The sequence below is a fragment of the Schistocerca gregaria genome, chromosome 4, assembly GCF_023897955.1.
Source record: "Schistocerca gregaria isolate iqSchGreg1 chromosome 4, iqSchGreg1.2, whole genome shotgun sequence".
Classification (NCBI taxonomy): domain Eukaryota; kingdom Metazoa; phylum Arthropoda; class Insecta; order Orthoptera; family Acrididae; genus Schistocerca; species Schistocerca gregaria.
Window position 1 is genome coordinate 135888758 of NC_064923.1, and position 18319 is coordinate 135907076.

Consider the following 18319-nt stretch of genomic DNA (forward strand, 5'->3'; position numbering starts at 1 on the left):
ATTGCAAGAAAATTTGCAGAATACGAAGGAGATATTTGTTCAGAACGAGCGTTCGATCGTCCCGTCTCTAACATTATTACAGCTTATGTTAAGGAGGCTACACAAAAAGCACTGTTGGCTAATATTACCAGTCCCAATCAAAGGGCTGCAGTTTATGCAAGCGTCAGCCTCGCCAAAATAGGACGCATAAGGAAGGAACGCGTAAACAAGGCGGATGGTTTACTGGAATCGCCGCGAAAGGAAACTAATAATTTAGGGAGGAAACCCATCGTTATAGACAGTTTCACAAAATCGGTCATTCGACAAATGATGGAGGAATTTTGGATAAACCAAAAAATAATGCCCACATTACGGAAACTACTCACTGGCGTGAAACAAAAAATACATTTTCGTTGCAGAAAGATGTTTTACACAAGGCATTGCGTGAAATGGGATTTACCGGGAAATACTTTTCAGACATGTTTATGAAGACAATGACAAAAAAAGCAGTGCGAATCGAAGTAAAACAACACACGTAATTATAAATTTCTGGTTACTTTTTAAACACTCTTCGTGTTGCAAGAACTGTTAAGTTTTAATGCAGACCTTCAAAGAAAACTTCTACCTTTTAGTAGAAACACAAAGTAAGAACAAGCCTTAAATTCTACAGACTGATTGCACTATAACTGATTCGTCTTACGCATAGAGGAACAAACATTCATATGAATAAGCATTCGGTTCTATGTTTGTAGTAGAATCCTGACTTCCGTTCTTATGTTAATATTACACTCCTGGAAATTGAAATAAGAACACCGTGAATTCATTGTCCCAGGAAGGGGAAACTTTATTGACACATTCCTGGGGTCAGATACATCACATGATCACACTGACAGAACCACAGGCACATAGACACAGGCAACAGAGCATGCACAATGTCGACACTAGTACAGTGTATATCCACCTTTTGCAGCAATGCAGGCTGCTATTCTCCCATGGAGACGATCGTAGAGATGCTGGATGTAGTCCTGTGGAACGGCTTGCCATGCCATTTCCACCTTGCGCCTCAGTTGGACCAGCGTTCGTGCTGGACGTGCAGACCGCGTGAGACGACGCTTCATCCAGTCCCAAACATGCTCAATGGGGGACAGATCCGGAGATCTTGCTGGCCAGGGTAGTTGACTTACACCTTCTAGAGCACGTTGGGTGGCACGGGATACATGCGGACATGCATTGTCCTGTTGGAACAGCAAGTTCCCTTGCCGGTCTAGGAATGGTAGAACGATGGGTTCGATGACGGTTTGGATGTACCGTGCACTATTCAGTGTCCCCTCGACGATCACCAGAGGTGTGCGGCCAGTGTAGGAGATCGCTCTCCACACCATGATGCCGGGTGTTGGCCTATGTGCCTCGGTCGTATGCAGTCCTGATTGTGGCGCTCACCTGCACGGCGCCAGACACGCATACGACCATCATTGGCACCAAGGCAGAAGCGACTCTCATCGCTGAAGACGACACGTCTCCATTCGTCCCTCCATTCACGCCTGTCGCGACACCACTGGAGGCGGGCTGCACGATGTTGGGGCGTGAGCGGAAGACGGCCTAACGGTGTGCGGGACCGTAGCCCAGCTTCATGGAGACGGTTGCGAATGGTCCTCGCCGATACCCCAGGAGCAACAGTGTCCCTAATTTGCTGAGAAGTGGCGGTGCGGTCCCCTACGGCACTGCGTAGGATCCTACGGCCTTGGCGTGCATCCGTGCGTCGCTGCGGTCCGGTCCCAGGTCGACGGGCACGTGCACCTTCCGCCGACCACTGGCGACAACATCGATGTACTGTGGAGACCTCACGCCCCACGTGTTGAGCAATTCGGCGGTACGTCCACCCGGCCTCCCGCATGCCCACTATACGCCCACGCTCAAAGTCCGTCAACTGCACATACGGTTCACGTCCACGCTGTCGCGGCATGCTACCAGTGTTAAAGACTGCGATGGAGCTCCGTATGCCACGGCAAACTGGCTGACACTGACGGCGGCGGTGCACAAATGCTGCGCAGCTAGCGCCATTCGACGGCCAACACCGCGGTTCCTGGTGTGTCCGCTGTGCCGTGCGTGTGATCATTGCTTGTACAGCCCTCTCGCAGTGTCCGGAGCAAGTATGGTGGGTCTGGCACACCGGTGTCAATGTGCTCTTTTTTCCATTTCCAGGAGTGTATTTACTCTATAATGTTTTGCTTCGAAGAAGCTATCGTCTTTTGTTTTCCTTATACTCTTAACGCATTTCCCTAAAAATAAACGCAGACGTGACGTACCTGTACACAGCGTCGTCACAGATTTCAAGCGCGCGCCGCGGCAGGGACTGTACTACTTTGTGGAAAAAGCGTGTAGAAGCGCCCTGTGACATAGTAGCGTAGGCAGAGTGAGGACTCGCGCGCTCGCTCCTCAGTTTGCCGACAGACTATACTTGTCAGTGATACGTTACGCGGTACTTGTTACTTTCATCCTTAGTTTTGCACGCCGGTGTGCCTGAATACTCGCTCCATCGCTGTTGACACTCAGATTTCGTAACAAATACGACCGGCGGGGCTCGGGCGCCCCGCTCCGTTACTTGCGGCAGCTCCTCCGCGGCCTGCGGCAGTTTTCTAAGAAGGCGGCGCCCAGCTCCAGCGATCTGTGACACACGTCCTAACGAGCAAATCCTCTGGAGCGGAAACGTGTAACTGGAGCCCCGCCACTCCCAATGCGGCGCGTCACGGGAGCTCACATCCTGTCGCTTCCACGAAACGAAGTAATAGGCAGGCAAGGCCGCTAATTGGCAGCGCCAACAAAGGGTATTGTATACCGGCTCCCCTCACTTCCTGTCTCCTCGGTTACTGTCAGAGTCTGCGCTATGATTAAACAATTTCTCAGAAGAGACTGACTACTTGGTGCGCTATTATTCGCCTTGTGACTGCAGGTAACCTTGTTATACTTCTCTCCATAGTCAATAACGTCCCGATAACTTTCCAGTCCCACCCATCTCCTGCAGTGTGACAAGATAACGGGGCTTTCAGACTCCCGTACTCCCAACCTAAGGAACAAGAGATGAGAAGACTTGTAAGGTGTCAGGCAAATCCAACACCTTCCATGAAAACCCTGACATAATAAGCAAATCTAGTAGTATGTCACATAGCTCCGAATAAATCGTGACATTAAATTAACCAAAGTAATACGAGTAACGAGTGAGCAAATGGAATACCACAGACTAACACAAGAATGCCTAAATGCATGTCGTACCTTCCCACCGTGAGGCAGACGCAGTTCCGAGGGGAGAAACGAGGACAGAAGCCGAGAGCAGAACCGTGTTAAGCTAGAAGGCCCTACGATAACGGACGGAGTGGACACCCACGTCGCTAGCCTACCGCTAAGTCTACCACCCGCACGTTTTAGCGTGAGGCTTTTTCGCGTCTCTATTACGTCAAGGACCACCCCCCAGCCCATGTTAAAAGCTAGAACTCTCCAGGAAAACAGTATAGATCTTACGATAACACAAAAAGGGCCGCTACCACACGCAAGTTTTAGCGTGAGACTTTTTCGCGTGTCTGTTACATTAGGATCACTCCCCAGCCCATGTTAAAAGATAGAGCCGTCCAGAAGAGCAGTATAGATCTTACGATAACGCTAAAAGGACCACACCACCCCCACGTTTTAGCGTGAGACTTTTTAGCGTCTCTGTTACGTTGCAAACTTTAAAAACATTGCTCCACCACGAAAAGTATAACGTTTCTCATTGGATAGACAGAATTTTTGTAGGCGGAGCTTAAGGTTATCATTGAGACCCTGATTGGTCAGATGGAAACACAGCCAGATAGTTTTTTAAACCAACTTCGGTAAATTGTAGTAAGGAGAAGTTAGAGGAGAGTTGGTTCCGAGACGGCGAGCTGGATGGCTGCTGCGCCGGCCGCTGTCGCCCTGACGCTGCCTAAACACCGACAAGGTAATGAACGCACGCGATGCCGCATTTTTGAGCGCATAAGGCTTCACTCAGAACTGTAGAAGTCTCATCTGTTACACCCCCTTTTTTTGCGTAATACTAGTGTCGATCGTTAATTAAAACTCATGGTGTTCACATTTGCTACTTGAAGAACAGATCTGAAACGCTATGATTTTTCTATTTTATAGTTATTGAGAAGCCACATCAGCCACTGTAATTTACGACAGGTTAGATAAGTAGTTAAAGATAATTGAGGGTCACTGTAGACCATTTTGATAGTTTTCTCTTTTGTGAAACTTAAATTAAACCCAGATTATAGATGTGATATGGCATAGGTCATCCTTCGATCGATTGTAGAACTTGGAAACCCATTCAGGGAATATTCGTTCACATTTTTATTGAACGCAGTTGGTTTTTACCATCCTGTATTAAAACATCTCCTTTTATCAATAGTGCAATTTATAAACAATGTTTTGTGAGTAGAATAAAATTTCCAATGGTAAACTTAACTGCTTTTTCGACGTTATTTTACCAGCTAAATAAAAATAGGAAAGCCTTGAACCCCTTCCACTAAATTTAGTTAGTATTAAGATTCTTTTACAGGGAGTGCAGTGGAGCTGACGCTGAGATCATTAAGTATTTGGTTATATCATCGCTAGTCTCACTGAACTCTTCTGAACTCTACATGTCATGTGTGGTCTGGCGTCTCCTTACCAGCAAGAGGTCCCAGGTTCAAACTAGTCAATTCCCTAAAAAAAACACGCTCAGAGCGTCGTTGCTGCGCGAAAGAGGTAGGGAGACACGATATAGAACAAACAGACACCACCATGAATGTTTAGAGACTTAGTAGTAATATGCGGGCGCGTGCTGAAAGCTGATTCCTCTGAATTTTTTATTCTGTTCTCAATGTTGGTTGAGGTATTACATGTCAAGCATATTACTCGGTCGACTTTCCTGCTTGGCTGACACAGACTGCAAACCTGTGCCTCTAGAAGGACCCGAGTTGTAGCGTGTAACATGGCAGTATGTAAGATAACTTTGTCGGTGCGTGAGAAACAGCGCGTTGTAACCGACTGCCTAACCGCACAAAACGTGCCTCCAATTGAAATATTTAGAACGAAAGCTGTGTACAGGGATGATTGTTTCTCTTTTCTTTTTTGTTGTTTTGAAAATACGTCTTATGCAAGTACTATTTATTTCTTTTTATTCGCCCAGACATGTTTCTATACCTAAATGTCATCTTCTACGAGACACGTTTTAATTCTGTAAATTATAATATAAAACTTATAATCACTTATGTACTGCAGGTCAAAAAATTATATCATGGAAATTTTGTTTGGTTTTTTTCTTTCAAGTGCTCACCTGAAAACAACGTTGCTATTGAAACTGCGTTATTATGGATAGGTTTTTGTGCCCTTTTTTATGTTTGTGAAGTTGTAATGAAGCGAATTCTTCATGTATTTCTGAAGTACAATTTCTCAGGGAGGGTCTATGTTCACTATGTGATTAAAAGTATCCGGACACCTGGCTGAAAATTACTTACAAGTTCGTGGCGCCCTCCATCGGTAATGCTGTAATTCAGTATGGTGTTGGCACACTCTTAGACTTGATGATAGCTTCCACTCTCGCAGGCATACGTTCAATCAAGTGCTGGAAAGTTTCTTGTGCAATGGCAGGTCATTTTTCACGGATTGCTGCACTGAGGAGAGGTATCGATGTCGGTCGGTGAGGCCTGGCATGAAGTCGGAGTTTAAAAACATCCGAAACGTGTTCTATAAAAGTTCAAATGTGTGTGAAATATTCTGGGACTTAACTGCTAAGGTCATCAGTCCCTAAGCTTACCCACTACTTAACTTAAATTATCCTAAGGACAAACGCACACACCCATGCCCGAGGGAGGACTCGAACCTCCGCCGGGACCAGCCGCACAGTCCATGACTGCAGCGCCCGAGACCGCTCGGCTAATCACGCGCGGCAAACGTGTCCTATAGATTTCAGGTCAGGACTCTGTACAGGCCATTTCATTACAGGGCTATTATTGTCGTGTATCCACACCGCAACATGCCGTGCATTATTAACAGATGAAAGATGCAATCGCCATCCCCGACTTGCTCTTCAACAGTGGAAAGCAAGAAGCTGCTTAAAACATCAATGTAGGCCTGTGCTGTGGTAGTGCTACGCAAAACAACAAGGGGTACAAGACCGCTCCACAAAAACACGACCACACCATAACACCACCGCCTCCGAATTTTACTGTTGGCACTACACACGTTGGCAGATGATCATTCGCCCTGCCATCGGATCGCCACGTTGTGTACCGTGATTCGTCACTCCATACAACGTCTCTCCATTGTTCGATCATCCAATGTTTACGTTCCTTACACCAAGCGAGGCGTCGTTTGGGATTTACCGACGTGTTGTCTGGCCTATGAGCAGCCGCTTGACCATGAAGTCCACGTTTTCGCACCTCCCGCCTATCTGTCATAGAACTTACAGTGGATCCTGTTGCATTGTGGAATTCCTGTGTGATGGTCTGGATAGATGTCTGCCTATTACCCTCTTCAACTGCCGGCGGTCTCCGTCAGACAACAGAGGAGGTCTGCCTGCACGTTTTTGTGCTGTACGTGTCCCTTCGGGTTTCCATTTCACTATCACATCTGAAACAGTGGACGTACGGGTATTTAGGAGTGTGGAAATCTCGCGTACAGATGTATGACACAAGTGACACCCAATCACCTGACATATTTGATGTCCGTGAGTTCCGCGGAGCGCCCCATTCTGCTCTCACACGGTGTCTAATGACTACTGAGGTCGCCGATACGTAGTACCTGGCAGTAGGTGGCGCAACAATGCATCTAATATGGATAAAGTATGTTTTTGAGAGTGCCTGGATACTTTTGATCACATAGTGTATGTTACTGCACTTGCATTTTCCATCCACATGAGTATCTCTGGTGGATATCTCTTTCTACTGCTACAAGGTACACTGTTCCCATACAGTTAGTTTTAAATTTCGGTCACAGCTTTATTTTACACACAAAATCTGATAAAACGTGATTGTATTAGGCACATTTCCCGTACTCATTGAGGGGTTCTATGTTGTCGCTGCTCACTTGTTCATCGTTTATCCTACGTTTAATGTGGCGCTAATTTCATATGTTTTGTGCGAACTAAACTGGTGTGTGTTCAGGAATGTATTTGATGTCTCTCTCTCTCTCTCTCTCTCTCTCTCTCTCTCTCTCTCTCTCTGTGTGTGTGTGTGTGTGTGTGTGTGTGTGTGTGTGTGTGTGTGTGTGTGTGTGAAATAAGAGAGAGAGAGAGAGAGCGGTCTTCTATAACAGCATAGTTTCACTAGCAATCTAATTTTAAGATGAACAGTCAAAACAAACCAAAATAAATCCACATATTATAATTTTTAGGTTTACAATAGATAAACGATTATAGAATTTAAGAATTTATACACTCCTGGAAATGGAAAAAAGAACACATTGATACCGGTGTGTCAGACCCACCATACTTGCTCCGGACACTGCGAGAGGGCTGTACAAGCAATGATCACACGCACGGCACAGCGGACACACCAGGAACCGCGGTGTTGGCCGTCGAATGGCGCTAGCTGCGCAGCATTTGTGCACCGCCGCCGTCAGTGTCAGCCAGTTTGCCGTGGCATACGGAGCTCCATCGCAGTCTTTAACACTGGTAGCATGCCGCGACAGCGTGGACGTGAACCGTATGTGCAGTTGACGGACTTTGAGCGAGGGAGTATAGTGGGCATGCCGGAGGCCGGGTGGACGTACCGCCGAATTGCTCAACACGTGGGGCGTGAGGTCTCCACAGTACATCGATGTTGTCGCCAGTGGTCGGCGGAAGGTGCACGTGCCCGTCGACGTGGGACCGGACCGCAGCGATGCACAGATGCACGCCAAGACCGTAGGATCCTACGCAGTGCCGTAGGGGACCGCACCGCCACTTCCCAGCAAATTAGGGACACTGTTGCTCCTGGGGTATCGGCGAGGACCATTCGCAACCGTCTCCATGAAGCTGGGCTACGGTCCCGCACACCGTTAGGCCGTCTTCCGCTCACGCCCCAACATCGTGCAGCCCGCCTCCAGTGGTGTCGCGACAGGCGTGAATGGAGGGACGAATGGAGACGTGTCGTCTTCAGCGATGAGAGTCGCTTCTGCCTTGGTGCCAATGATGGTCGTATGCGTGTTTGGCGCCGTGCAGGTGAGCGCCACAATCAGGACTGCATACGACCGAGGCACATAGGCCAACACCCGGCATCATGGTGTGGGGAGCGATCTCCTACACTGGCCGTACACCTCTGGTGACCGTCGAGGGGACACTGAATAGTGCACGGTACATCCAAACCGTCATCGAACCCATCGTTCTACCATTCCTAGACCGGCAAGGGAACTTGCTGTTCCAACAGGACAATGCACGTCCGCATGTATCCCGTGCCACCCAACGTGCTCTAGAAGGTGTAAGTCAACTACCCTGGCCAGCAAGATATCCGGATCTGTCCCCCATTGAGCATGTTTGGGACTGGATGAAGCGCCGTCTCACGCGGTCTGCACGTCCAACACGAACGCTGGTCCAACTGAGGCGCCAGGTGGAAATGGCATGGAAACCCGTTCCACAGGACTACATCCAGCATCTCTACGATCGTCTCCATGGGAGAATAGCAGCCTGCATTGCTGCGAAAGGTGGATATACACTGTACTAGTGCCGACATTGTGCATGCTCTGTTGCCTGTATCTATGTGCCTGTGGTTCTGCCAGTGTGATCATGTGATGTATCTGACCCCAGGAATGTGTCAATAAAGTTTCCCCTTCCTGGGACAATGAATTCACGGTGTTCTTATTTCAATTTCTAGGAGTGTATTACACTTTACTGAAATAAAATTTAGCCCACAGAAGATGACACATGTGCGGAAACATATCTGGATGGATAAAAATCAAACAATGGAAAATCCAGGATAGAATGTAACAATTTGCATCTTTTCTTTTTTTTTTTGGTTCGTTTTTCGTCTGACGGCTTTTCTTCTACCCTAAGCCAGTGCTGTTTTCCTTTGTTACTATTTTATTTTTAATCACTATACTCAATGTCCGTCCTTTTTTATCTTCTTTCCTCTTGTCGCCTTAAAAACTGCAATGCACGCTCTACTTACGAGCCACATTGTATCAACCGCCTCGGCCGTGCACAACAGACGGCTGATCGTTGGTGCAGCTTCTTATGTCCCACATTACTCCCGCCGATATAATATCCTAGTTTCGGCAACGACCTTGCCGCAGTGGATACACCAGTTCCCGTCAGCTCACCGAAGTTAAGCGCTGTCGGGCGTGGCCGGCACTTGGCTGGGTGACCATCAGGGCCGCCATGCACTGTTGCCATCTTTCGGAGCGCACTGAGCCTCGTGATGCCAATTGAGGAGCTACTCGACCGAACAGAAGCGGCTCCGGTCACAGAAAATCATCATAACGGCCAGGAGAACGGTGTGCTGACCACATGCCCCTCCTATCCGCATCCTCAGTGAGGATGACACGGTGGTCGGATGGTCCCGTTGGGCCACTTGTGCCCTGAATACAGAGTGCTTATATCCTAGCTTCTCCCTAGCTTCAACTGTTGCTCTCTGAATGCACCTACTGGACACGACAGTAGGGAGTGAATAGCCCTGTCGTACACGCTGCTTAATAGCAGCTTTTTCTTGATGTTCCACACCCCTCATCACAAAGACCTCTTCTTACAGTGTGTGCATGACTCTTCTACTTTATGCCACTCTATCGCAGCATCTTAAAAACCTGTCGCCAGGCTTCCGTGCAAATGCTTCTTCCAAGTCGATGAAGGCAATATATGTCTTGTCCCTTCTTTAGTCTTTATTCAGGAAGTAATCGTAAGCCGAGTATTGCTTCTCGTGTGCACACGCCTGTATTAAAGTCAAACTGGTCGTCCGTGATCATTGCATCAGTCCTGCCTTCTCTGCGCCTTACAATGATAGAGGTCAAGATCTTCGAGGCATGTGTTAAGAAACTGAGTATCCCATATTGTTCACATCTGTTTGCAGAGACTTTCTTTGGTATTGACACTGTGATACATTTTTAACGACTGCTTGGAGCTCCCCAGTTTCGTATATAATAACATGTATGAGACAGAACAGTACTTCATGTAGCTGTTCTCCTGCAGCCTTGATGAGTTCTGCTTATATATCATCAACTGTAGTGGCTTTCCCACGTTTTAGCTGTAAGACAAAACTCATCGCGCATGATACAGACTCGCAGATCTTCCAGGTCAATTTCGTCAAGGTTCTCCAGTGGCAGATCGTCGTTACTTTCTGCATTCAGTTTTTCAAAGTATTGTTTCCATCTTTCTGCTACATCTTTCTGCTTATGTAACACTACTCCATCTCCGTTTTGGATTCTATTAAATTTTATTTTTCTGTTTCCAAAAGACTGTTTAACTGATTTATTGGCAGATTACAGCTTTCCTACCTTGATCAGTTTATTCACATTTTTTAATTGGTCCATCAAGAATTTTTTGTAGCTTTTTTTAACTCTCGTTCGGTTTCATTCCTCGGTATTCTGTTGCTTTTGTCTTTCCTCAGTGTTGTCTTCTTTCAGGTTAAGTTCAAACTTTATTTTTATTATTATGCTTTCCGTAACCCATTCTTTCTCATGCTTTGTCTTCTGTCTCTCAGCTAATTCGTTTGCTGCTCGTTGGATATTGCTTTTCAAGGATTCTCTTCTTTCTTCAATAATTCTGGTAGTGTTCATAACTGTAGCCATGTTTGTTTGTTCCTCGTATGTCGACCTAACCATACTATCGTTCAGTCTAGTCAGATCCCATTTCTCACAAGGTCTTTTCTGAACGTTCTTGAATTTCGGATCAGACTCTCATATCACTGTACTATGGTCACAATCAATGTCTGGCCCTGGGTTGCTTCCAGAGTCTGTTACTAGATTCCACAACCTTTGTCTAACAAGAACGACAACGATTTGATGTATTATCCTATCTCCAGGGGCTTTCCATGTATATCATCTTTGAGGATGATGTTGAAACCACTTGTTACATATTACTTGTTGATGTTCTGTACAGAATTCTACTAATCTATCTCGCCGCTCATTTCTTTCTCCAAGCCCAGAAGACCCCACTACAGCCCCATCTCTGTCTTCTCCCATTGCTACTCTCTAGTCTCCCATAATGATAAGGTCGTCTTGTCCTTGCTCATGTTTGCAGCACATTTTATCTCACTGTATCCTTTTTCCACTTCTTCTAGATCAAAGGCTGATGGATTACCACTGTCTTGTTCGGTCTTGTGTCCAATTATGCAAGTGGTATTCTCCCACCTATTGTTGGTAACCATCTACTCTACGTCAGAGTTCCTTGCAAAAGACCATTCATACGCCTCTTTCTTCCAGCCGTCCTCTATGCAGACCTTGTTTATAGGTCTGTTATCGCCACTCCAAAAGTCTCCAACATCTGGCCGTATCATCTCGCTCGCTCCTGGTAAGTGAGTTCTCCTTCTTTTCATTTCCATATTGAGGTTCTCTAGCTTATCGCACCCAGAAGGGTTCAGACATTCCATGTTTCCATTCGTTTTCTTGTGTTCTTCATAACATTTATTTTATTGAAAGGACAAACCTCTGCAGTTCTCTCTCGGAGATCCGAGTGGGGGACTATTCTCGATACTTTTAGAGAAGTACGCTGCACAGTCTTTCCTAAACTGAAACGCAACTTCTGTTTCCTGGGATATCCTTCGGATTTTTTAATGTGGTGGTTTCCTCTTGCCTTCGGCATCCTTTGCCGTGAAGAGTGCTTTGTCTTTAGGAGAGTTTTCTCCTTCCAAGGGCTAGAGGGTGCCCTAGATCTGTACCGGCTCATGCGCCCACCAAAGTGGCCATTGGTTCTTGATGTAGTGGGATTCCTTATCCTAGGAACCATTCGATCCCTGTACTCGTTAGCCGTTTTTTCGCATAAGTTGCCCCATCTCCACCATGCGGAGGTGAGCATTAGGATTTTCCCTCTCATCGAGACTACGGCCAATACGGCACTTCCTGGTCTGTATTGTACTTAGTGCGTATGTAGATGTAATTGTACATCCCGCCTCTACTGCAGTATCAGTTGACGATGTAACGGGGTCCACATAGGAACACGAAGGTGTTGTTGGCTGAGGCGCGCCATGGTACACAGTATGCGCTAAATAGTTCGATGAAACATTTTTGCCGCCCCAACTCCGTATTTTGTCGTCAGGTAGAACATAGATCGCAGACTACCCCACTTTACGGAGCCGACAAGCCTCTGATCTCTACTTTCTGTAACGTGGCATTAGCGTCCTTCACATTGTTGCGTATTCGTGGTTTCACCGTCCTTCACTTGCCATATATGCTCTCGATAGTATCACGCGAACAGCCGACCAGCATCGCTGTTCACAAGACACTTGTTCCCAGACGTCGGGCAATAACAGTATTCTCTTTATCAACGTCACCTGCGTCAGTGAATTTCCACATTTGGGACTAATATCGTCGCCAGAATGATTCTCCATTTGTCTCTACTACGCTTGCATACTTTCTTTACTGCATAACGTGCCCCTAACGTTACCGGCAGCACACAACGTTGAAATGGGCAGTGCTCATACCGTCTATGTTCATCAGCGTACCTCAAAATGATTTAATGCGTGTTCAAACAATTTTGTTTGCGCGTTACGAATTTTTGTGAAAGATATTCACAATTATTGTCTTCTTAATTCTAGGAAACGCCACAGGTTACGTCATAGCCACTGATTGCCATAAGATTCCGCCGTTCGTTGTTTCATACCCCTGACTCCACTGGGTCAGCTGAAATTCAGCTGCCAAAATTAAAATAATTGGTGACTAATAGGTATCATGTAATTCTAGAATTGTTCACTTCTTTGTCAATCTTACAAGGGACCTCACAGACGGACTCTCTTCGATTTTCTTCATGCACCACGGGTAAATAACGGGCAAGTCGGGAATGAATGCCAATGTGCACTAGGTATGTTTCCTGGGAGGTCTTGTCCGAAATCTAGAGTAGGCTGTGCCGGCGGTTATTGAACGCACTGGTGCAAACGCTTGCAAATCGTGGCTCACGTCGGCACGAATGACGCCTGCAGCTTGAGTTCGGAAGCCATCCCCGCCTCCTTTCGGCAACTGACTGAGCAGGTGAAGGCAGCTAGCATCGCACGCCGAAGTTCAGCTCACTATTTGTAGCATCATACCCAAAGTCAACCGCGGTACTCTGATTTAGAGCAGAGTGAAAGGTCTAAACTAGAGGTCGGTTGAGTCTGCGATGATATGGGATGCGAATTTGTCGAACTCCGCTACTACAGTCGCCCCCTCAACAGGTGATGTGTTCACTATGCGCAGGAAGCGGCTTCTAGAATAGTGGAGTAGTGTAGCCTGCACATTGGTGTTTTTGGGTTAGAGGATTTCCCTATGCGGATTAGTGATTAACTGCTGCCGAAATCAAAGATAGGGCAGTCACATTATTCGCACAGATCGTTCGTCATAGCAGATCGAAAACAGTACACGTTACCATGAGATTAGTAAGCTGCAGAAGTCCCTGAATTAATATCACTTACGAAAGACAACAATTTCCAAATTAAGAACATAAAGTTGGTTGAAAGCGGATATGAACAGCTATGAAATCCTAAACACAGACTGGAACACCCATTGCCCAAGAAAAAATGTGAAACATCCGGATTTTGGGGAAGAAATTAAATGAAACTTCACAGGCTGAGAGGGTATACGACGTTATTTCAATGATCACAAAATCGAGTTACGAGGGCAAATCAGAAAGTCTCTGACCCTATTTTTTTCAGCCGAATTACCGCTGTAAATGTGAAGTCCACATATCCATTCCCAGCGATGGAACTTTCACGGCGTTGGAGCAACGAAGTATCATGCTTTTTCCTAGGGAGCAACGGACGAACGTCCACCTAGATCTACAGAGAAATGTAGCCTAAATTTGGGGGAAAGTGCCTCACTTTAAGGACTGTCAGGTGGCGGTGTTATGGGTTCGGCTAAGGGCGTGAAGTCTCGCATCTCAATGAGCGATTGGGGAGGCCACGTTCGTCGCTGACTGACTACAACATTTCTCGCGTGGATGCAACGGTGAAAACAGATAGGCGTGTGCATATCATGGCCATTTCCTGGGAGCTTAGCATGTTGTATGGGAGTGCTTACGACATCGTTCGCGGGTCCTTAGGGTACCGGAAGTTTTCGGAAACATCCGGGTTCCCCTGTGACAAAAAAAAAAAAAAAAAAAAAAAAAAAAAATCCGTTCAGCGCAACCTGTTGTGAAAGTGACGTTAATGGACTTTTGGTTAGTTGGCTTGTGGAGGTTGAAGGTACCAGACTACAAAGGCCATAGGAATGCCCTTTTGGGATAGCCGTGGACCACTTCTGCTGGATTTCATGCCACAAGGTGCAACCATCAATGCCGACAGTTACTGTTCCACACAATCACGTCTGACGGTTGCCATCAGGCGAAGGCGCTGATGGATCGATTCTGGACCACCCACGAACCAGTCCAGACTTCGCCCCGAGTGATTTCCACATTTTCGGCCGCTGAAGAAGTTCCTGGTTTGACAGTGATCCACAAGTAACAATGAAACCATGCCAGCAGTCGGACGGTGACTCCATAAAGAAACTTCCTGGCAGACTAAAACTGTGTGCCAGACCCGGACTCGAAGTTGGGACATTTGCCTTTTGCAGGCAAGTGCTCTCCAACTGAGTTACCCAAGCATGACTCACGACCCGTCCTCACAGTTTCAATTCCGCCAGTTTGGAAGGTAGGAGATGAGTGTATGAGTGAATAAAACGGCAGAACTTCCCTCTAGGACAAAGTTTTGGCAACACCCTTGATATCAACCACCCTGTGTTTTTGATAACTTTAAAAATGTACCTGAGCACTGCTGCTCTTTCGCCTAATAGTAGACAAGCGGAATCGGAAGGGTGTCAAGGGGTTGCCTATCTGCAAGCACATAAGACTCCGTCACATGTTGTCTGTATGCAGGTACATTTTTAAAGTGCTGTACAGAGACACTCGGGTAGCATCGACATTTTTGCTGGGTGCCTGTGGTACGGCGTGCCAGTCCTCCACCAGCGCGGACAACGGCAGAATGCTCTTTGGTGGATGTGGGCATCCTGCATACAATCGTATTCGACAGTTCACGTACCGTCACATGGTGAGATGTTGGAACTCGTAATGTCTCTGAGAACATCATCAAACATGATAGTTTTGGTGGTCCTAGTGTTATGGTGTTCGGGCATACGATCGTATTCGACAGTTGACGTACCGTCAGATGGTGAATGCTGCAACTCGTAATGCCTCTGGGAACATCATCAAACATGATAGATTTGGTGGTGCTGGTGTTATGGTGTTGGGGCATACGATCGTATTCGACAGTTGACATACCATCACATGGTGAGATACTGGAACTCATAATGCCTCTGGGAACATGGTCAAACATGATAGTTTTGGTGGTCCTGGTGTTATGGTGTTCGGGCATACAATCGTATTCGACAGTTGAGGTGCCGTCACATGGTGAGATGTAACTCGTAATGCCTCTGGGAACATCATCAAACATGATAGTTTTGGTGGTCCTGGTGTTGTGGTGTTGGGGCATACGATTGTATTCGACAGTTGACGTACCATCAGACGGTGAGATGTTGGAACTCATAATGCCTCCGGGAACATCGTCAAATATGATAGTTTTGGTGGTGCTGGTGTTATGGTGTTTATGGTGTTGGGGCAGACGATCATATTCGACAGTTAAGGTACCTTCACATGGTGATATATTGGAACACATAATGACTTTGGGAACAACGTCAAACATGATAGTTTTGGTGGCCTGGTGTTATGATGTTGGGAGGAATGGGCCCACTGATCTCCAAATTTGTGAACACTGTTCACTCACCAGTCAACCTTATTGTGACGCTGTAATTCTTCCCGAAGTGCTTGTTTACACAGCTGCAGTTGGCGTTGGCTTCATTTTGATGGATTGAAATACGCAAACGCATCAAACAGTGGAGTTGATGGAGCTCTTCTAACGACATGGTAGTCGGCGAATATATTGGCCTGGCCGGTCCCCATCGATCACGAGTGGGATACATTGGGGAACCGTATTCCAGCGTACGTGACCGCCCAGCAGTTGTCAACCGCACTGGTAGAGGAATGGAACGCCCTATCACGTGCAGCCCTTAGCAACCCTGTGGCCACTATGGGATCATTTTTCAGAATACGCAATCCTGTCCATGGTGATTAGACAGGCCACTTAATTTGACCTCTTCTATTACCTTCTGTACTACACTGTAGCATTTCCTCCCATGTGTGGTCCAAGTTTCATCGAGCTATGTTACGTATTTGGCAGTGACATATGCGAAAGCTTATGTCGAATACTGAATTCTGCAACACAGTTTGTAATATAACACAAAAAAAGCCCTCAATGGTTAATTGGAAATAATCGTGGGTAAACTTCACAGTACATAACAAATGCAATTTACAACAACTGTTTGTTCACTTGTATGAGTTCACTAAACGACGTTCCCTGTCTAAGTCAGCCCTGAACGATCTTCGTCCTCAGCGCAAGATGGAACTCGCGCAAGTGGCGAGTCTCTATGACGCCAAGACACTGGCGCCAGTTCGCACCTTTACGCCAGTGCTGCTTTTGCCCTGGCTGCGTCTTGTTCGGACGACACGGCAGTCCCCTGCAATTAGGAACGATGACGATTGCCTTCCACTGTCGAGACTAACTTAGATCTTAATTACATTCCAGTCAACTGGCAGACTACCACCCTAAAGGCATATCCTGTTTACAGGGTATCAAAACTCTGTAACGAGCATTTTACAACCGACTGCCTCGTATCAGGACACAGCAGAAGAAGCTACAAACGTTACTGCGGAGCAGCCGCTGTGTGCTATACCCATCTTCTAAGTTCCTAGAAACCCGTCTTTGAATTTCTTCAGCTTCAGCTGCCAAGCCTGTTTGACGAATATCCCAAATACTGAAGCAGTACTCTAGAATGTGTTGCATTCTTGTCTTGTACTCGGAAGAAAAGGAGAAAGATTGAGGTCTAACGTCTCTTTTCCGTAAAATTTCGGGAGCTTTCGATACCAGCTTACCAATCAAATCAGTCGAGTCAATTTAGTACAGGATAGCGTTACCAACATTTAACGTCAAGCTGAACAACCGTTTAATTTCGATTGTATGAGGAGCAATAGATGGGTTTTAGTCCAGTAATAAGCCGTAATTGTTTTACCGGAGCAATTTTCGTATCGCTCATATCCCTCCCGTAACGCTATTATAGAATTATTTCCTGTCCATCAGCTTCATATCGCCATAAATAGACCAAAATTGGAACTTTTCCCAAAACTGAAAGTCAGCGCTTTTTGCCTGATTCGTGACTCTTACGTTCATCATGAAAAACTAACTCTTTAAAAAAACAACGCAGTATATAAGAATCACTACAGAGAAGGACTGTGCTTCATAAACATATTAATGTTAATGTACTATTCGACTACACCTGCCTGTATACCTTGCTCAAATATAATTTGTAGGATTACTGGGAAATTAGATGGCAAACAAATGCTTTTGTAAGTAAAATAATGCAGACTATTTGTAAAGACGAGAATGCGGGTGACAAAGGCAATAAATAATTACAATGTATGGAAGATAAATACGGAGACAGAAATCTTCACTAGTGAATAACAGGCAAAGAATTTGGAACATATTAATTGTACTTACGGTTATTTTACGAGAATAAAATAAAAATATTTTAATACTTCCGAAATAAATCGATTCTACAGGAAATGGCAGGGAATAAAATTTAAATATATTAGCCACTTACCAGAAACTGTTCCTAGAGTTTTAATACTTAAGAGGTTTCAACAAATGAGCACTCTGCAAAAGAATTTCTAAATATTTTAAAGCCAGTCAGTCTTCCATCGTATTATTAACAATAACGTTCCAGAAAATCATTTTCTAGACAAGTTCAAAGAAGGAGATTTGAGGTGCCCGATGGTGATAATCACACATCTACTGAATCACAAAGGCGGAAAAAAAATTACAGACCATAGAGGGTGCAGTGGTGCTTTCACTCGTGAACATGAAAGATGCAGAACCGTGGCGTTAAATATGACACCCTCTATCATAGGTGACCGTTTAGCAACTTGCTAAAAGGGCTCCGGAGCAATGTATGGTCGCTCTGATCACTTGTAGCTCGTTGACTGTCAAGGAGGGCGACTATACGTCGCAGCAGCATTCTCCCGAAATTGGTTGTCCGCAGCATTTGTAATTTCAAATTACAGAAATGTAGCATCGTGGTTGAGCAGACTTTCAGCAACGGACAGTGATCT